The 22,956-nt window shown below is 38.4% G+C and overlaps 1 protein-coding gene and 1 non-coding gene across 3 annotated transcripts in view; one reads left to right on the top strand and one right to left on the bottom strand.

Moving 5' to 3' along the window:
- Positions 1–22,956, bottom strand: part of DAAM1 (dishevelled associated activator of morphogenesis 1) — a 180,242-nt gene that overhangs the window by 146,534 nt on the left and 10,752 nt on the right. The window lies entirely within an intron of this gene.
- Positions 20,096–20,202, top strand: LOC116750295. The gene has a single exon (XR_004348991.1). It is a non-coding gene; the product is annotated as a U6 spliceosomal RNA (small nuclear RNA).

Here is a 22,956-nt window from a genome sequence, read left to right as displayed (position 1 = left end):
TTTCTCCCCACTATATAAAATTATATAACTACAATGGTAAAGCAAAAAAGAAAAAAAAAAATTAGGGAGTACCAAAGGATCCCACTGCACTATATAAGAGTGCCTGCCTTTGGAGAGGTAAGGACCACCCATTCCATAGTCCTGGGTGTGCACTGCGGTGCCCAGCAGTGAAGATCCTTCCCTCTTTAATCTTTCTCAACTTCTACTTCTCTTGTTAAGAAAAGGGGAACGGAGGTTTAACCCAGGCTGGCAGATACATGGAGTGAACATGTTAAGTTGGACCCTAATTTCAGAGAACTGAGAACCTGCTGAAATCTACTGTTACTTTTGCCTGTCTAGCACACCGATTTGACAGGGAATGACCCACCCTTGCTCCTTAACACTCTTGGTGTCTCGTCCCCACCCCTCCAATCCTGCCAAAAATGTGCCAGTGCTGAGCAAAGACCTAAAATAGGACAAGTAGACTTTCTCCCTGGAATTCTAAATCTCCAGAGCCACCTGTGCTTTCCAGCTTTCATTAGGGCTACCCCATATTCTTCTGGCAAATTCTTTTTTTTTTTTTTTTTGGCTTAAGTTTCATTTCTTTTGCTTGTAATCAAAATAATTCTGATGCATCAACTAGAAGAAAAAGAACAAAGAAATAGCCACTTTGGTGCTACTTGGTGCCTCCTCTATGATCTTACAGAGGTGCAAACCAAGTCAGCCCAGAGAACAGCACACAAGAAAGTAGACATCAGTTCAATCCCCCCTCTACTTAGTTGAATGTTCCAGGGAATAGTCTACCACCAAATAAAAATGTCCTGCACTCCATTCTCAAACTACTTGAAAATAATAAGAGGTACCAAGTTGATCTTTCAAACGCAAAAAAAAAAAAAAATCATCCTCAGGCAACAAAAATATATTTTGGCATATATTCCATTAGATTCCTTGCAGCTGTTCTTAGCTGCCCCAATGTCATAAGGCTTGAGTTTCTTGACACATAAATAAGACGGTTCAATGAGTATAAATATCAATGCACAGATACACATGAGTAATGTATTACTCTTTTAGTAACAAGGTCTTACATTTTATAGTACTGTGCAAAATGATTCCATGTACTCTTTCTCCTTTGATCTTCACAAGCCCCCTCTAAGTAGACAGGGAAGCCAGGCATCATAATACTCATTTTATCAAAAGGGAAATTAGAGCAAAACTCCCCAGACTCAGAGCTAGTAGTGGCAAAGCCGACCCAAGGATAGGCTCAGATCAAGATGTCTGCTCAACACACCCAGCATTCTACTGCATCCAGAATCCTAGAGCTGTATTCTATTTAGTTCCAGGGGTCCTCACTGCCTAATGGAATAAATGGGGCTATACAAATCTGTGGAATAAGGTGCAGGGAGGAAGCAAAGGCAAAGAACGGAGCCCGAGTCCTATTTTGTGTTAGAGGAAAAACCATTGTTTCATCACTGTTGCCTCACTAACCACATTCATTTTTTGGCTTCATCAAGAGAGCTATTAATTATCACTAACAGAGTCATAGTAAGTATTGTTGGAAGCAAGAATGAGTGTGGTTCAAGAGGAAACCATGTAATAAACTAGTTCATCGTTCAAAACTAGGCAAGCTTATTTTCAATAGAGAACATTCAATTTTAGCACCTTTAAATGTTAACAAAAATTAAAACAAAGAAAAAACCACATTGAGCACGTCTGCTCTAGAGTTAATCAATCAGCCAATTATAGTTTAAGTACTACAGGTTAAGTACTTCAGGTTAAATATAGGTGATAAAGTAAAATATATTGTTTTTGCCTTTCAAGAGCTTATGATTTAGTTACGTTCCATAACATTCAAAGGAGAGAGACACCGATTCTCTGACTTCCATGAATCTCTTCCTCAGATCATTCTATCTCCTGCCAGAAGCTTCTGGTAAAACAAAATCTCAGGAGGAGAGGCCTTGAAACTTTGGTCAAATGCTTAAAATCAAGAAATTACGTGAAGACAATACTTTTCCTTGTGGTTCAGTGATTGACAATGGAAGCCATTCTGGAAAATCCATAGCAGGAACCACTCTTGGGTCCAAACACAATCTATGGCTAACACCCAGACAAGGTAAGTGTACACATTTGGAGCAAGATGTTAGACCATAGTTAAGAATGAATAAAGGCATGGCTAAATGCAGTACCACAGTCCCTGAGGCAAAGGAGTGGGCACCAAAGGAATACTAGAAAGGCAGGATCCTGAGAACAAGAAGCCCGAGTAAGGACAGGATGAATCAGAATGCATTACAGCCAAGTTCATGGTCAAACCAAACCTTATATGTTTATATGTTCACAAACACATAAAAGACGTTGGCACTAAGTCTTAGGTAGATCTAAGATCCAGTTCTGGCAAGCAGAAATTCCAATTTCCTAGACTTTAGTCTGAGTTTTACTCTTGGAGGAAAGAGTACTATATAATAGTCTGCATACAAACTTACTGTGGACTGAAAAGAAGCCAACAGCCAACCTTCTGCGACAATGGATATGTTCTATCTCTGCAATGTCCAACAGAGTAGTCACTAGCCACATGTGGCTAACGAGGGTCTGAAATGTGGCTACTGTAACTGTGTTCTTTTTAATGTTGGCATTTGGTAGCAATGGTGCCCAAATCAAAATTATAACTAAATTCCTCTCCAAACTTAGGCCAAGTGTGTAATGCTGAAGAGGAACTTAACACACTCCACTACCACCCCTATCACCAGCCTATCTTCAGAAACTTTGTAGGTGAGGTTGTGGGCGTTTGGTGTTTTGTTTTGTTTTGTTTTCGGTTGTTTTTGCTTTTAAATGATCTTTTCTGCAGGCTGGAAAAACTTACTCCATAGCACTTAGCCAGCTCGTGGCATAAGCCCCTGGGGAGACCGCCGGCATGCTGTGGGAGCATCCTGGTCCTTGTTCTATGCTGTCTTCTGGGACAAGTTCTTTCAGTTCTTCTTACAGAAGTGGCTTTACATTTTCTCCTTCGTGAAGGATCACTCATTCTCTGTTCTTTTGTTATGTTTCACACCTGCTTATCAATAGCCACATACAGCTGGTCACTACTTTACTGGACAGCACAGGACATGTTTATTTAGAAGAATCGGATCTCAGACTTCCAGTCATAACTACAGTTATAAGCCACACTGATACAGTCAGGAGGCCATCAAAGGTGAAAACGTCACAAAGAGATGAAAGGACGATGTTCTGTGGATAAGCTGTAATGCAGATAAATCCACTCGCACTACTGAAGATGAAGGTAGCTGTATGAAGAGCTATGGTGACTGATGGTTGATCAATCCCTACTGCCTTAGAAATCGGTCAAACACATTCCCAGGGAGCTGGTCCTGAGGCCTGGCATGTCACACGGGCTGCCTCTCTGGGTCCATTGTGGTCAGTAACAAAAAAGGCACATATACAGATTAGGAAGAGCCAGTTTTCCACCCCCTACCTGCATGAGGCAGCCTTTTTTTAGACACTTCTCTTTCTCCCAAGACCAAGTCAAACACAATGTCAGATGAACTAATGTATATCAAAGATCTGTTTTAAAAAAATTTTAACTGCTGGAAACTCCTATCTGGGGGAGTTTGGGAAGGCATTAGAAACTCTGAATCCAGTCAAAGCATTGGCTGGGCCAAAAACAAGTCAAAACAATATATATGTATTGTATATAAACTCAATTTTTAATAGCTCCAATTGAAGTCATTAAGCCAGATACATTAATTACTACAGAAATTACACAATGGGCTAGCCAACAGAAAATACATCGACTGTTACTCTAACATTAAAGTGTTCTAATGCTTCATGGAGATGTGAAATTGACCCCTGAAATGGATGTACTTAAAAAAATTTTTTTGCCTAATCTATGACATATAGGCTTAATAAAATGGGTAGACATTTGCATGGTTGTAGTAGATAGACAGCTGTCCAAAAACCACATATCCACACTTACACATATACATTCACACCCCCAACATCATTTTAATGGAAGCAAGATATTGATTTGACAGAGGTAATATAGGATGTTGGGAGAATGTGCCTGAGATGGACAGTTTTTAATGGAGAGGAGAAAGGAACATGGGGTCCTCTCCTGATTTGGGCAAGGCATTTCAGGGAAGGACTCTGGGAAGTCAAAGGAGGTATGGCTCGAGAGTGCTCAAGGAGGAGACAGGCCTGGAGAGGCCCTAGGGACAAACACTCACCTTCTAGACACTACCTGTGTGTCGTGAGCCCCACCCAAAAGGAGAGTGACAGAGGCGCACAATGAGTGTGTTCATGAAAATCTGTAGGGAATCTACCCTTTGCAACTATCATTCATAAAGTTCTGCTCTGCAAGAAGATAAACGGCAGGGGAGGGGGTAGCCATTATTTGTCCCAGCCTGGGGCCCCCCTCTAGCTTCTAGCTTTGCAGTTACTTGAATTAAAAATAATATAACCTTCTCTGGAAAAAAAAAAAAAAAAGGGGGAACCTGAGAAAGGTGGTCATAGGAGGCGAGTCTTTGTTACAGTTTGGTTTCAGCAGCCAAAATTGCTTACTGCCAATATACGACCAAAAGTAACCAAGATAGTGGGAGTTCGCAGATCTACATACCAGAACTAAGAAACGACATTTCTTGTTGTTCCCTTCCCTGCCTACTCCCGAAGTCGGCCAGACAGGGCAAAGGAGCTGGGATCTTGTCTTTGGCTGGTGTCCTGGGCCATTTTCAAGATCTCTGGACTTGCCTGCTCACTGACCTGGTGGAGTATGAAAGGCCTCGTTACCCTTAGCTCGGACAGGGCAAATGCAAACACCACTGCCTGGTGCAGGCCTGTAACAACTGAGAGGCTGCGGCCTGCAGAAATCCCGGTTCGGGGTAGGCCTGCCAACAGCCCGAGCCAGCTGACCAGCATCCAGTCATCGCTTCTTTTCCAAATACCAACTCAAGAAACCTTGATTCAGTCCTTGTGTTACACGCGGTGGAGAACAGCACAGAGGAAGCACCAAGAGAATGATTTTAGAGAAACCAGTCTGGGCATAGACCAAGTACATGTTCCCATGGAATTGTTAATAACTCAGGGGTCCTTTATGTTTGTTTGAACCGTCCATGTCTAGCTGAGGAAAAGACGTATTTCTTTTCTCTCTTCAGGGAGAATAAAAGCAGGACAGTAAAATTCCTGGTAATGTCATATCCAGTCAAACAGGAAGGTTTATAGGCTAGGGGCTGAAAGGCTTCCAGAACTACATTCAGCCTATCTGAAAATAATTTATTTCATTTTCATTTGTTTCATTTTCTCCAAAGTTACCATTCAGCTCCCTACTCTTACACCCACCAAGACAAGAGGAAACATTTAGTAAACACAACAAAAACAAAGTGTTTAAGAAACACCTGAGCTGTGGAAAACTGGAACCTTCATTCACTGCTGGTAGGACTATAAAATGGCACAGCCCCTTTGGAAAACATTCTGGCAGTTCCTCAAAATGTTAAATAAGCATAGAGTCTCCGTATGACCTAGCAATTTCATATTTAGGTATTTACCCAAGAGAACTGAAAACACATGTTCACACAAAAACTTATACATGAATGCTGACAGAAGCATTGTTCATAATAACCACAGAATGGAAATAGCCTAAATGTCCATGAATATACAAATGTGGTGTAGCCATAAAATGGAATATTATTTGGCAATAAAAAAGAATTAAGGCCTGATATATGCTACGACATGGATGAAGTCTTGAAAACATTATACTAAATGAAAGAAGCCAGTCACACAAGACCACATATTTTATGACCCCATTTATATTAAACGTCCAGAAGAGGCCAATCCATAGAGACAGAAAGCAGATTAATGGTTGCCTGGGATGAAGATGGGGATGGGGGAAGGAAAGGTACACAGATGACTGCTAATGCCTATGGAGTTCCTTTCTGGAGAGTTGAAAATGTCCTAGGATTAGATTGTGGTGGTTGTTACACAACTCTGTGGATAAACAATGAACTGTGAAAAAAAACAATTAACTGTACTCTAAAATAGGTGATTTATATATGTGAAATATATCCCAGTAAAGCTGAGGAAAGAAGGAGGGAGGAAGGGAAGGAGGGAAGGAAGGAAAGAAGGAAGGAAGGAAGGAAAGAAGGAAGGAAGGAAGGAAGGAAGGAAGGAAGGAAGGAAGGAAGGAAGGAAGGAAGGAGGGAGGGAGGAAGGGAGGGAAGAAGGAAGGAATGAAAGATACAGATCTGAAGTGAAGTGTCTCACCCAGAATGGTAATTCTTCTCAGGGTATTTTTCTTTTAACTTTTCAATCTTGCCATAACCTTAGACGCATAAGAAATTGGAAACAAAAAAAGAAGAAAGAGAGAAAAGTCCCCTGCTTCCCCCATTGGTAATACCTTACATAACTATGATACATTATCAAACCCAGGAAATTGATACTGACACATTACAGTTAACTAGACTACAGATTTACTCAGATTTCTAGGGATGCCTTTAAGAAACAGTTTCTGGATAATAATCCTTCAGGTTACATTCCTACTCTTTTTACCTGAAACAGCAGTCACTCTAGATGTGATTACAGCAAATTAATCAATAATTCCAGTGACACAGATATGCTTGGTGGACATTTTAACACCTCCGAGATCCGAATTTGCCTTGAGAAGAAAATGAAGTTACGATTAATGAACCATTTCCACCAAAGCACATTAACTTTGTATATACTTTGAGGGCCCTTCAAACTCATCATGTTACTCACCACGCTCTCCCCGACCCCCCACAAGGGAATCTGGTGAGCCTCTAGTGCATTGGTGATGAGCTATGGTAACTAAAGCTCTCATACAGTCTTCCCTTAGGTGGGCAATGAACTTGCAGTAAGCCATCCTAACTTATTCTGAAAGAAATCAGACTTGTTAAAGGGCTGACGGATGAAAGGGAAATATCTCCTGTTAAAAACAACAGATAGGGCTTCCCTGGTGGTGCAGTGGTTAAGAATCCGCCTGCCAATGCAGGAGACACGGGTTCAAGCCCTGGTCAGGGAAGACCCCACATGCCGCGGAGCAACCAAGCCCGTGAGCCACAACTACTGAGCCTGCACTCTACAGCCCGCGTGCCACAACTACTGAAGCCCGTGTGCCTAGAGCCAGTGCTCTGCAACAAGAGAAGCCACCATAATGAGGAGCCCACGCACTGCAATGAAGAGTAGCCCCTGCTCACCGCAACTAGAGAAAAGCCCACATGCAGCAATGAAGACCCAATGCAGCCAAAAATTAATTAATTAATTAATTTTAAAAAATCAGAGCGGAAACCAAAATTAAAAAACAAGAAGACAACAGATATTTTCAGTTTTCCAAAGTAAGACTGTCTGACAGTTTTTTTTTCTTTCCTCCTTTTATTTCCTAATTCTGGACACTTCTACTTTAAGTAAAAAGTGAACTGGTCCAGAGAAAGTCACTTCAGTTTCTCAGCATCAGGCCTGTTAAAACATATGGGAAAGGAGCAGGTTGAAACTGTTGACTGAAGTGAAACGGCTGGCTTTGCCACAGTTACCAGAGAAGCACCTCTGCTCAGGAGATGACCTTCCCAAGGAAGGCAAGGAAGCAAAAGCAGTCTGTCAAGGGTCTGTGGGAGCAGCCAACCCAGATGAATCTGAACGGAAACACTTAACAGCCCACACCCAGGCATCGTGCTGGGATCAACACAGCACCCTCTGCAAACTGTCACCAGACACTTATTCCAGCTATTCTGGATCACCTACAGCCTCAAATGTGTAAGGTAAACTGAGGTAAGCAAGTAAGCAAGTCCTAAAATCACACTGAGCTTTAGAGGGACATTTGGCTTCAGACTAACATCCCAGGCGAAAAAAAAAAAAAGGTAGCCCAGACCAGGTATGTTAAGTATCATATTTGGCTGGTATCTTGAAGGCATGTTGATTTAATAATGATAATAGGTGACCAATGCAGAGAAATGAGCCCCAAGGTTGTCCTCTGATAGACAGCAAAATCTAGGAAAGAGACCAGAGATTCTGCTTAGACAATGGTTAAAATCAGGACAAGGTAAAGCATGCCACAAACACAGCGTGGGGAGAAGGCACTGCACTGCACAGGAAGAAGAGAAAGGAAACTGTCTTCTGCCCAAGCATCACTTGTTACTGTTTTAAAATAAAATTAAGTTAAAAAGAAAAACCTCACCATCCCTCCACCCACCCCAAACAGTAAAAGAAGCCCACACCCAAACAAGACAAATATTTACAAATATGTACACCATATAACCTTTTATTCAAGGGTAGAAATAGATTTGAGTTCCCTGGTATTACAATGTGAACAATTTTTCTTTCCAAATAAGTATCTGCTGAACTCAGAGCTGGTGGTGGTATCAGCTTACGTCCTCCACTGTCCCATGAATAGCAGCTCGGGTAAGGGCATGAAGAGTGGCCTGCAAGTTTGCACAATAGTGGTCCTATCTTGGCTCCAGTGTTAACTAATAGGGTAACCTCAAAACACTGTGTATAAAATGGGCAGGTAGGATTATCGGTGGTTTTCAATTTTAAAAATCTGTGAAACCCTTTATCTAAATGAAACCTCATGGAGAACCGCAATATATAGAAGAGTTTGAAGTAGACTGGCTGGTTAAAGCTGGAAGGGCTGTGGGACAAGGGGGGCTCCCCTTGAGGCACCTCCTGGAATTGGGACTCCACAGCACACAGAATGGAAACCACTGATGAGGTCCCTTAAAACAAAAATTCAATCCTACGTAAACTAAAACCAAGAAAAAAAAAAACAAAGTAATATAGAATAATGATTTCTAATACTTGACTCGGTGGCTGGGGATTGGGGATTGGGGATGGGGTGGGGGAGGGGGGAGGGGGCTGGAAGTATTACAAGAGTCTTTCATTCAGAAGCATATAAATGTTTCATATGTATGTATGCCCACTTCTCCAAATGAATTTATATACTGTGACTAGTAAAACTGAAATTCATTGAAAGTGTTACTGAATTCACAGTCATCTATAATACGGAATCTATAATTTTTTTTAATTAAAAAGGAACCATCACGTTGGGAACCACTGCTAAAAAGGAGGCAACAATATTCCATTTGAATTAAACAATATAAGTAAACTTCCTTAAAAGAAACTTAGAGTGGCCTTTTATATTTTAATGACTCTACTATCCACAATGTCAAACTAGTTAGAATTCCTTGTCTGTTAGCTGTGGCTACTAGAATGTTGCTTTGAGATGGATTCTGAAGCCATGTCCAGGCTGGGTAGGAAAAGAAATGTCACATTAGGTAAGCATTAGATAAACACTGTCTGCCATGACTGTGGAGGGATAGGAGGTAGGGGAAGGGACATGTGTATCTGACATCCAGGGCTGTGTCAGATAATCATCTAGGATGTGATGGTAGTGGAGACCTGAGTTATAACTCTGATTCTGTCATTACACTAAACCTATTACTAGGCAAATTACTCGTTCCAGTAATTTTGCCAGATCTAAAAAGGAGTCATCCTGACTTCTGATGCAGAACTCTTAGGGTCAACTCAGACAGTGAATGTTACACCCCTTTAAAAGCCACTAGAGACAAAACTGTCACAGAACTAATCCAAACCTCACATTTCACACGTGAGGAAATTGAAACCCAAGAAACTGTGGGCCAAAATGACACAGTAGATAGCAGGCTAAAGAATCCACATTTCCCCGCTGGAGAGTTTTCTACAATGAGAGCCATAATATACGGTTTGAAACTTTGACTTAATTACTTGTATTAGTTCTCCTTGGGACAATTGATAATTTAAAGGCTTTCTGTCTGATATTACTTTTAAAAATTCTCACTTCAAAAAAGTTCACGCCTCTCAACTAGATGATTGTACTAAATAAATTATAGCATTATTGCTATAATATGGACATATACTTTGTCACTTTTAAGCCTAGGTATTAAAACTGTTTCTTCAAAAGAACAAGATAAATCATACATTTGAAAATCTCAATAAACACAAACCAAATAACAGTTGAGAATTAATGATGTTATATCTTACAAACCGTCAACGTTTTACCCACTTAGGACAAGTCCCTTTAAAAAATAAAACCTACATAAAGAAAGTTACAAAATGTGAGTCCATCAATCATATAATCCACCCAAAACTTTTTTTTTTTAATTATTATTTATTTTTGGCTGTGTTGGGTCTTCGTTTCTGTGCGAGGGCTTTCTCTAGTTGCGGCAAGCGGGGGCCACTCTTCATCGCGATGCGTGGGCCTCTCACTATCGCGGCCTCTATTGTTGCGGAGCACAGGCTCCAGACGCACAGCCTCAGTAGTCGTGGCTCACGGGCCTAATTGCTCCGCGGCATGTGGGATCTTCCCAGACCAGGGTTCGAACCCGTGTCCCCTGCATTGGCAGGCAGATTCTCAACCACTGCGCCCCCAGGGAAGCCCCCACCCAAAACTTTTATAAGAAGAATTAACAGGGAATGGCTGAATCAGAAAATGACAGAGCAGTCTTTTATATATATTTTAAACTAAATTTATTTACTTATTTATTTTTATTTTTGGCTGCGTTGGGTCTTTGTTGCTGCACATGGGCTTTCTCTAGTTGCAGCGAGTGGGGGCTACTCTTCGTGGACGTGCACGGGCCTCTTATTGGGTGGCTTCTCTTGTTGCAGAGCATGGGCTCTAGGCGCATGGGCTCTAGTCGCACAAGTTTCAGTAGTTGTAGCACTTGGGCTCAGTAGTTGTGGCTCGTGGGCTCTAGAGCGCAGGCCAGTAGTTGTGGCGCACAGGCTTAGTTGCTCCGCAGCATGTGGGATCTTCCTGGAGCAGGGCTTGAACCCGTGTCCCCTGCATTGGTAGGTGGATTCTTAACCACTGCACCACCACGGAAGCCCTACATTATTAAACATTAACTATTGATAGAAAAGTATGTTTGAATAATTTTAGCCTAGGATTTTATCAGCCACAGAATAAAAGATTTTATAAACTCTATTCTGTTTCATATTAAAGATATTTCACAAGATTTTGCCATTGCAAATCAATAAAACATGATAGAAAATTAAGACAAAACATTTCATAGTCCATTTTACATTAGAGGTGTCATTTGTCCACAGAACGTCCAAGTGAAGTGTCTGATTCTTTACTTAGAAAGGCTTTGGTACTCTCGGAAATTCTGTTCCATCGGTCAATTTGTGATCTGAATGGTGCCTAGGAACTAACTAATGAGCTGGGGAGAAATATCCTTTTCTAGGCTAGGACGTCATGAATTGATGTTTCAAGGAGGAGAATGCAAAAGTGACCTTCTCCCCTAGATCTTGGTCCTTACTCCAGAGAATCCTTTCATAATAACCTCTACACCACTGGGTCAAACCATGTTTCCCAAACAAACACATAGGGACTACCTGCCAACACTTGCCTTACCAGAAAGCTCCATAGAATGTGTTGTGCATTTTGTTCGTTTGTTACTTCTTGAACAAAGATGGACAGCCACAGTGCCTCAAAGCAGAGTTCCAGAAAAAATATGTCAACAGAACCATAATAATTCTGAATAGGTGGTCTTCTCTAAAATGTGCTGGGATGTACTAGGAAACACAGCGTTATATTCTATCACGGGTTACCATAACTATCTAAAATTAGTTTCAAAACACGAACCTCTCTCTCAATGCCTGGAAGAGAATTTTTTTTTTCTGTTTAAATTAAAACAAACCTAAAGTGCTTAAATGTAGGAGAAAAGCCACATTCCCACCATACTGATTTATGATATATCGACATGAAGACAATCAGACTGTGATGAGTACAGCATTATTGTAACATTAGGTGCTGTACAGGCAATGCCTTAAATATTTTAGCTAAGCAGCTGAGTATCTGTTTTGCGACACCATATATAAACAAAAAGAACTGGGTATAACATTTCTTTAATCGCATAAACCATTCTAATGTAAACTTCTGCCTCCCTCCTCATAATATTTGGATTATTTCATTGTTCTACCTCCTATTCTTCCAAACATCTTCAGTCCAATGGAAAAACTACATATCATCTCCCTTGTTCTCTCTGCCTTCAGAAAAGCCTTCTATATTAGTCTCACTACCAGCAGAAAAACCACTTACAGTAAGAAACCACTGAGCCAAACTCCAGGAACTGCAAATTGGCCACAAAATGGCAGGAGCTGACCTAAGGTTTCCCTTCAGATAATGAGGAAAGGGCTTGTTAACATAATTAATTATGCAAATCTGTAGCCAGAGACAGTTAATCACAGAGAAATACTTCAGGTCACTTTAAAATGCGCCTTGAGATCTCTTAAGTTTTCTGCTAAGGGGTTCCAAGATTATTTATACATGTGTGTAAAGTCCTTGTGGCTTCATATTTGCATTGCTAATTAATCTCTTATGATCTCTTCAAAACACTGGGATTTAAATAGATAAATGGGCAAATAGACCATTTGAGAAAGGAAAAACACAAATGGCCTAGAGAAGTTCTGTTTAACAAAATTTTTAACTACAAATTAAAATACAATATGATAGCATTTGTCAGTTGTTGAATCACAGATAATTGTAAGATAATGATATTCACAGCATAGACATGAAATTAAAGACACTTTAATATCCTGATTCAGCATCAACCTGCAAAACCTTTCTTGAGGACAATTTGGTGGGACTTAATAAAAAACTTTAAAATTATATCTTTTGACCCATTTATTTCATTTCTAAGAAATATATCCTAAGAAAATAATCTAAAAAAGAAAAAAAAATGTTCATAATAGTTTTTAATGGGAAGACATTAGGAAAATGATTACCCTATACTGTACATAAAATGGAAATAAATGCTGTCATCTAAGAAGTTTATTGAAAGTTTTAATAAACTCATACCCATTAGGATGGCGATTCAAAAAAAAAACAACAGAAAATAAATATTGCAAGGATGTGTACTTTTGTTGGTTTGAATGTAAAATGGTAGAGCTGCTAGGGAAGAGAGTTAGAACTAACATATGATTCAGGCCCTGGGTATATCCCACCTCTGGGTATATATCCAAAAAAATTGAAACATGGTCTCAAAGTGATATTTTCACACCCATGTTCATAGCAGCATTATTAACAATAGCCAAAAGTTGGAAGTAATAAATAAATAGTGTTTCAATTCTGATTTCCAATATGATTTGTATATTAAACAAATTTCACTGGAGTCTTCAATATTATTATTAATAGGGTCAAAATGTCCTGAAATGGAAAAGTTTGAGAATGTGCTGGGCCAGACTATTTCACAACTCTGTAGGGGTAGGAATTAACTTGTAAAAAACACACAGTAATGTAATGGCTTTTATCTATAAGGAAGCAAATGGATTTTGTCTGGCAAAGATAAAATTGATTTATGTAAATGTATAAAAGAAAATATTACATTGTATAGCCCTTTAGGATATTAATCAGTTTTGTATCCACTAGCAAATTTATTCCAGCATTTCTGATAGTGGCTGTTTGGATGGACTGATAGATAGACAGACAGACATATATATGCTCTTCAAATTCTCCTTTGAACTGGTCTTGACAGCTTACTGATTCCTTCACTAATTAAAAATTTAAATAAAAATTGTTGGGCTTCCCTGGTGGCGCAGTGGTTGAGAGTCTGCCTGCCAATGCAGGGGACACAGGTTCGAGCCCCGGTCTGGGAAGATCCCACATGCCGCGGAGCAGCTGGGCCCGTGAGCCATGTCCGCTGAGCCTGCGTGTCCGGAGCCTGTGCTCCACAACGGGAGAGGCCACAACAGTGAGAGGCCCGCGTGCCACAAAAAAAAAAAAAAAAAAAAAAATTGTTGACATGTTCATTTTATAATTGTGAGAATCTTACTTTTTAAACTCTTTGAAAATTATTCTTTTAACATTAACTATCTACAAACAGTTTCTGCATTACAGGCCATAAGACTAACCAAACCAGAGAGTTTAATAATTAATAACCTTCTAAAACAGAAAGCACCAGGCCCAGATGGGTTCACTGGTAAATTCTACCAAATATTTAAGGCAAAAATTATACCAATTCTCTACAATCTCTTTCAGAGGATATAAGCAGAGTGAATACTTCCTAACTCTTTTTATGAGACCAGCATTACACTAATAGCAAAACCAAAGATATTTTAAAAAAGATAACTACAGACCAATATTGCTCATGAACATAAATGCAAAAATCCTCAACAAAATATTAGCAGACTGAATACAACATGTATAAAGAATTATACACCAAAAGGAAGTGGTATTTACCCCAGGTAAGCAAATCACAGGATAATATTAACAGATGCAGGAAAAGTATTTGACAAAATTCAACACTCATGCATGATAAAAACTTGCAGTGAACGAGGGATAGGAGAACTTTCTCAACTTGGTAAAAACTATCTACAAAAAAACAGTTTGCAAGATATAAGGTTAATAATAAAAGTAAATTGCTTTCCTGTATACCAAAAATGAATGAGTGGAAAGTGAAATTAAAAACAACACTATTTACATTAGCATCCCAAAAATGAAATACTGAGGTATTCATGTACAAAAAATGTACAAGATCTATATAGGGAAACTACAAAACTGTAGTGAATGAAATGAGAGAAGAATTAAATAAATGGAGAGATACTCCATGTTCATGGATAAGACTCAATATTGTCAAGATGTCAGTTCTTCCCAACTTGCCACACCCATTTGTTTACATATTGTCTGTGGCTGCTTTTCCTACAATGATAGAGCTGAATAGTTGACAGGGTCAGCATGCCTACAAAGCCTAAAGTATTTACTATCTGGCCCTTTACAGAAAAATTTTGTATGCCCCATTCTAAGTTATGCTCTTAATTAAGCTTTTACTTTTCTCAACCAAATACTATATTTCCTCCAATATAAAATTTAAACTAGACAGCCTCTTCTACTTTCCTTCAATGGCAGTCTTATAAAATTGTTCTCTTTAAAACAATATTGTTACATTTTTTTAAATAGAATATTCCAATGGTTAGGATTTAAAATATACATCACCTTCTTTGAGACCAAAGGACTTGTCTTTTGAGAGCCTACAGATATGAAATAACTAGCAAAGTCCTATTAAAGAAAAGCAGTTATTTCATGATCTTCACAATTTAAAAATCTGGTTATTCAATTGAGAAAATGAGAATACGAACATACATATGGATAATTACCTTAAATGTAAATGGACTAAATGCTCCCACCAAAAGACACAGATTGGCTGAATGGATACGAAAACAAGACCCATATATTTGCTGTCTACAAGAGACCCACTTCAGACCTAGAGACACATACAGACTGAAAGTAAGGGGATGGAAAAAGATATTTCATGCAAATGGAAATCAAAAGAAAGCTGGAGTAGCAATTCTCATATCAGACAAAATAGACTTTAAAATAAAGACTATTAGAAGAGACAAAGAAGGACACTACATAATGATCAAGGGATCAATCCAAGGAGAAGATATAACAATTGTAAATATCTATGCACCCAACATAGGAACACCTCAATACATAAGGCAAATACTAACAGCCATAAAAGGGGAAATCGACAGTAACAGATTCACAGTAGGGGACTTTAACACCCCACTTGCACAAATGGACAGATCATCCAAAATGAAAATAAATAAGGAAACACAAGCTTTAAATGATACATTTAAAGGACATTCCATCCAAAAATAACAGAATACACATTTTTCTCAAGTGCTCATGGAATATTCTCCAGGATAGATCATATCTTGGGTCACAAATCAAGCCTTGGTAAATTTAAGAAAATTGAAATTGTATCAAGTATCTTTTCTGACCACAACGCTATGAGACCAGATATCAATTACAGGAAAATATCTGTAAAAAATACAGACACATGGAGGCTAAACAATACACTACTTAATAACGAAGTGATCACTGAAGAAATCAGAGGAAATAAAAAAATACCTAGAAACAGATGACAACGGAGACACGACGACCCAAAATCTATGGGATGCAGCAAAAGCAGTTCTAACAGGGAAGTTTATAGCAATACAGTCCTACCTTAAGAAACAGGAAACATCTCGAATAAACAACCTAACCTTGAACCTCAAGCAATTACAGGAAGAAGACCAAAAAAAGCCCAAGGTTAGCAGAAGGAAAGAAATCATAAAAATCAGATCAGAAATAAATGAAAAAGAAATGAAGGAAACGATAGCAAAGATCAATAAAACTAAAAGCTGGGTCTTTGAGAAGATAAACAAAATGATAAACCATTAGTCAGACTCATCAAGATAAAAAGGGAGAAGACTCAAATCAATAGAATTAGAACTGAAAAAGGAGAAGTAACAACTGACACTGCAGAAATACAAAAGATCATGAGAGATTACTACAAGCAACTCTATGCCAATAAAATGGACAACCTGGAAGAAATGGACAAATTCTTAGAAATGCACAACCTGCCAAGACTGAATCAGGAAGAAACAGAAAATATGAACAAACCAATCACAAGCACTGAAATTGAAACTGTGATTAAAAATCTTCCAACAAACAAAAGCCCAGGACCACATGGCTTCACAAGCGAATTCTATCAAACATTTAGAGAAGCGCTAACACCTATCCTTCTCAAACTCTTCCAAAATATAGCAGAGGGAGAACACTCCCAAACTCATTCTACAAGGCCACCATCACCCTGATACCAAAACCAGACAAGGATGTCACAAAGAAAGAAAACTACGGGCCAATATCACTGATGAACATAGATGCAAAAATCCTCAACAAAATACTAGCAAACAGAATCCAACAGCACATTAAACGGATTATACACCATGATCAAGTGGGGTTTATTCCAGGATTGCAAGGATTCTTCAATATACACAAATCAATCAACGTGATACACCATATTAACAAATTGAAGGAGAAAAACCATATGATCATCTCAATAGATGCAGAGAAAGCTTTTGACAAAATTCAACACCCATTTATGATAAAAACCCTGCAGAAAGTAGGCATAGAGGGAACTTTCCTCAACATAATAAAGGCCATATATGACAAACCCACAGCCAACGTCGTCCTCAATGGTGAAAAACTGAAAGCATTTCCACTAGGATCAGGAACCAGACAAGGTTGCCCACTCTCACCACTCTTATTCAGCATAGTTTTGGAAGTTTTAGCCACAGCAACCAGAGAAGAAAAGGAAATAAAAGGAATCCAAATTGGAAAAGAAGTAAAGCTGTCACTGTTTGCAGATGACATGATACTATACATAGAGAATCCTAAAGATGCTACCAGAAAACTACTAGAGCTAAACAATGAATTTGGTAAAGTAGCAGGATACAAAATTAATGCACAGAAATTTCTGGCATTCCTATACACTAATGATGAAAAATCTGAAAGTGAAATCAAGAAAACACTCCCATTTACCACTGCAACAAGAAGAATAAAATATCTAGGAATAAACCTACCTAAGGAGACAAAAGACCTGTATGCAGAAAATTATAAGATACTGATGAAAGAAATTAAAGATGATATAAACAGATGGAGAGATATACCATGTTCTTGGATTGGAAGAATCAACATTGTGAAAATGACTCTACTACCCAAAGAAATCTACAGATTCAATGCAATCCCTATCAAACTACCACGGGCATTTTTCACAGAACTAGAACAAAAAATTTCACAATTTGTATGGAAACACAAAAGACCCCAAAAAGCCAAAGAAATCTTGAGAATGAAAAACGGAGCTGGAGGAATCAGGCTCCCTGACTTCAGACTATACTACAAAGCTACAGTAATGAAGACAGTATGGTACTGGCACAAAAACAGAAAGATAGATCAATGGAACAGGATAGAAAGCCCAGAGATAAACCCATGCACATATGGTCACCTTATCTTTGATAAAGGAGGCAGGAATGTACAGTGGAGAAAAGACAGCCTTTTCAATAAGTGGTGCTGGGAAAACGGGACAGGTACATGTAAAAGTATGAGATTAGATCACTCTCTAACACCATACACAAAAATAAGCTCAGGGCTTCCCTGGTGGCTCAGTGGTTGAGAGTCCGCCTGCCGACGCAGGGGACACGGGTTCGTGCCCCGGTCCGGGAAGATCCCACATGCCACGGAGCGGCTGGGCCCGTGAGCCATGGCCGCTGAGCCTGTGCGTCCGGAGCCTGTGCTCCACAATGGGAGAGGCCACAACAGTGAGAGGCCCATGTACAGAAAAAAAAAAAAAAAAAAAAAAAAGCTCAAAATGGATTAAAGACCTAAATGTAAGGCCAGAAACTATCAAACTCTCAGAGGAAAACATAGGCAGAACACTCTATGACATACATCACAGCATGATCCTTTTTGACCCACCTCCAAGAGAAATGGAAATAAAAGCAAAAATAAACAAATGGGACCTAATGAAACTTCAAAGCTTTTGCACAGCAAAGGAAACCATAAACAAGACCAAAAGACAACCCTCAGAATGGGAGAAAATATTTGCAAATGAAGCAACTGACAAAGGATTAATCTCCAAAATTTATAAGCAGCTCATGCAGCTCAATAACAAAAAAACAAACAACCCAATCCAAAAATGGGCAGAAGACCTCAATAGACATTTCTCCAAAGAAGATATACAGACTGTCAACAAACACATGAAAGAATGCTCAACATCATTAATCATTAGAGAAATGCAAATCAAAACTACAATGAGATATCATCTCACACCAGTCAGAACGGCCATCATCAAAAAATCTAGAAACAATAAATGCTGGAGAGGGTGTGGAGAAAAGGGAACCCTCTTGCACTGTTGGTGGGAATGTAAATTGATACAGCCACTGTGGGGAACAGTATGGAGTTTCCTTAAAAAACTACAAATAGAACTACCATATGACCCAGCAATCCCACTACTGGGCATATATCCTGAGAAAACCATAATTCAAAAAGAGTCATGCACCAAAATGTTCATTGCAGCTCTATTTACAATAGCCCAGAGATGGAAACAACCTAAGTGTCCATCATTGGATGAATGGATAAAGAAGATTTGGCACATATATACAATGGAATATTACTCAGCCATAAAAAGAAGTGAAATTGAGCTATTTGTAATGAGGTGGATAGACCTAGAGTCTGTCATACAGAGTGAAGCAAGTCAGAAAGACAAATACCATATGCTAACACATATATATGGAATTTAAGGGGAAAAAATGTCATGAAGAACCTAGGGGTTAGACAGGAATAAAGACTTGAGGATATGGGGAGGGGAAAAGTAAGCTGTGACAAAGTGAGAGAGATGCATGGACATATATACACTACCAAATGTAAGGTAGATAGCTAGTGGGAAGCAGCCGCATAGCACAGGGAGATCAGCTCGGTGCTTTGTGACAGCCTGGAGGGGTGGGATAGGGAGGGTGTGAGGGAGGGAGATGCAAGAGGGAAGAGATATGGGAACATATGTATATGTATAACTGTTTCACTTTGTTATAAAGCAGAAACTAACACACCATTGTAAAGCAATTATACTCCAATAAAGATGTAAAAAAAATAAAATAATAAAAAAATAAAAATCTGGTTATTTTCCAAAACTAACACTGAAATACCTTCCTCCTCAAAAAATATTTTTTTTTCCTTTTATGGAAGCTAAAACTCTACTTAACAAAAACACTTAGGCTGAAGGACTAAACAAATCCAAGTATCACCTAATGAATCTGTATATGGTATATTTTTTGTAAGAATTTAAACTGCACTAATTCACTCACTTTAAGTATATAACACTTAGACTGCTCTCAGTAACAGGAATCTGAAAAACCTAACATACTTGCTCTACTCCCAAATATATCTCTAAATATCTATACACACATGTATCTAGTAAACTATAGCTACACATTCTGTTTACCAAATAAGCTTTTCTACCTCTAGTGACCAGATTGGTCCACGGCATCAGTTACTTTCATTTTACCTAATTTAAAGGGAAAAGGGGAAACAGAGATATTGTACCATGAGGGCCAGACTGTGAAGGAAATGTTATAGGACAAATAATCCAGTTCTTTTCACAAGTAAGTTGCAAGGAAAAATACTACATGGGATTTAAAGAGGCTTAACGGACAGTAAAAAAAAAATTCAGTGTATGAACCTTATTGGAATTCTCAGTTGAACACTTTTTAAAAAATCAACAGTAAATTTGAAAATTGATGAAATGTTTGGTAATTTTAAAGAAATAATTCAGTGCTCACTTTGGCAGCACATATACTAAAATTGGAACGATACAGAGAAGATTAGCATGGCCCCTGTGCAAGAATGACACGCAAGTTCGTGAAGCGTTCCATATTTTTAAATGGCTGTGCATTTTTCTAGGCATCAATTTTAAAGATTATAACTTCACTTTATCACAATCAAACTTCTCAGACATACTTAGAACTATTTGTGGATATTCTTTTCTGTTTAATTTGTATGTGTTCATTCATGTAGTAATGCTACAATGTTTGAATTGTAGTGGCTTTATAGTAAGTTATATAGCTGCATGCTAATTAACAGATACTCAACTTCTAATAAAATGTATTACTTGTAAAAAAAAGAAATAATACAAATTATTTTAGGTATGATAATAGCATTTCAGTTATGTTTTTAAAGAGAGTCCTGATTTTTTTGGACATAAACTAAATACTAAAATATTTACAGATGAGATTATAAAATGTCTCGAATTTACTTCAAAATAAGCCCAGAGCTGATGGAAAGTAGTTGGCAGTAGAAATGAAAGATTAGTCATGAACTGATAACCGGTGAAACTGTGGGTATATGGAGGATTCTCATATTAGCTATATTAGTCATTCTGTGTTTGTGTGTAGGAACTTTTAATAACAAATTTTTTTTTTAATCTTCATTTTCACTCTACTTGAAAAAAGAAAAGCAGGAATGGAAAGCAATAAATCTGAGGGGGAGGTATCTTAAAAAGACAGAGGGGGTCCTGAAGCATACTTGTGAAGTGTCATCCATTTTGGGATTTTGGATTTTGCACCTTAATAATCATCAATAGTATATTAGCATAATTTCTGTTATCTGGTATGAAAGGCAGAACTTTAAATGATGCCCCATAACCTTTTAAGGGTGAGTGGAACCTATGAATATGATGAGCTATCACTCTTGTGATTATGTTATATTATATGGTCAAAGGGTGGGCCTGACCAAATCTGGTGAGACCTTAAAATCACCCACTTCTCTGGCTGATTGAAGAAGACACCTAGAAGAAATCAAACATCCTAGAAGAAACCAAACATCCTCGTGTGAACTTCCAGTGTAGGCCCATGTGGCATAAAATGTAGGTTGCCCCTAGGAGCTAAAAGCAGTCTCTGACCAACAGCTAGGAGTATTCAGTCCTATAGTCACAAGGAAATAAATTCTGCCAACAACCAGAGAGCTTGGAGGAATCCTCTGAACCCCAGATGAGAACTGCAGCCTTGGCTGACCCGTGAGTTTTACCCAGGAGACACCCTGAGCAGAGAGCCTAGCCACAGCCTGCCCAGACTTCTGACCTGGTGGTGTTTTAAGCCGCTAAATTTGTGGTAATTCATTATGCAGCAATAAAACTAATATGTCTGGAAAAGCACCTTATACCCAAATAGTACCTCAAAGTCTACCTCTACACAAGTTTATGACCCCAGTGGCACCAAGTGAGTAGCTAAACATTCAGCAACTTAACATTTAATGCAGTATTTCTCAAAGGATCATGAATCCAAATTTGAGAAACCTTGAGCTACATAATCCCTTATAAATGAAATATTCTTTGTCCAACACACACGGTTAGCTTTACAGGCAAGATTATATACCTGAGTGCTTTTTACAGTGTGAAGTCTTCTACAGGAGAAAAATCCTGCAAAATAATCAAATGGAGCAAGTTTAAAGCAAATTGTGACTAAGCCAAACATATCACCAAAACCTTAGCTTATCATCACATCAGGTATAAAACAGTGCAAAGCTTTCTATCCTTTAATGCCCTAGCTCACAATTAGGAGGTATGAGAAGAATATGAGCCAGATTCCATTACAACAAAATTCCATTATAACAAAGTTTCCCATGGCTCAGGTGGTCCTGAGGAATTATCACAACTACACTTTGTCCATGTTATACATCTATTTATTTAAAGAAAACATTGAGACGTACATGAAGAAAAGAAATAGAAAAGTAAGTCAAAGATATTATCCCCAAGGTCTAAAATTCTGTTTCCAAGGTTTTACTTAGTCTGATTCTTTTCAGCCTTCTTTTTTTGGGGGGGAATAACAGCTTTGTTTCAACATAATTCATACACCATAAAATTCATTCATTTAAAATGCATAGTTTAGGGGGTTTTAGTGTACTTACAAACTGGTAACCATTATAAGTAATTTTAGAACATTTTCATCATCCTTAAAAAAAAAAAACAACCCGTATTCTGCTTTTTTTTGTTTTTAGCTGTCATTCTTTCTTTAACAACATGTCATGCTAACAAATTTTTCTCTAGTACTAGAAAACACTGGCCATCTGAGACTCAAAATCAGCATTTAGGGGAGAAAAGAGCTGAGGGTAAAAGATTTGATCTGCAGGAATAACAGATATTGGAACAATTGATTTGGGATTGTAGAGCATTGCTTCCTATAAGTGATGCTGGGAACATTCCTTTGAAAACGTGGACATGATCCAAATAAGCAAAACATGAAATTACTTGCAGTGAAAAGCAAAGAATCTTTCACTGGGGAGAGTCTTCACCTATTGCACAATGTAATTTGTTTATTTCAGAAGCTGAAAACAGAGGATAATCTGAGCTTTATTTAGTAAAACAAGAGTTCTATATTCCAAAGGGAAAAATCTGGAATTTAAAACAGCATTCTGATATGCTCACACCCAGTATCAAAACATTCTTCACCTGCCAAGTGAATAAACAAATGATGCTTTAAGGCGTCACTTCCATAGCTTATGAGATAGTCCATAAAATGCTCAATGTAATATTTTCCCCTTAACTTAGTTATTCACTTGCCTCTGATATGCTTGATAGAAATTTGGATCTAATCTGATTATTCTAAGTAAAATCCAAGTAAACGGAGCCATTTTATTGT

This window comes from Phocoena sinus, chromosome 2 (assembly GCF_008692025.1).
Source record: "Phocoena sinus isolate mPhoSin1 chromosome 2, mPhoSin1.pri, whole genome shotgun sequence".
NCBI lineage: Eukaryota > Metazoa > Chordata > Mammalia > Artiodactyla > Phocoenidae > Phocoena > Phocoena sinus.
This window is presented reverse-complemented; position numbering and strand designations above follow the sequence as displayed.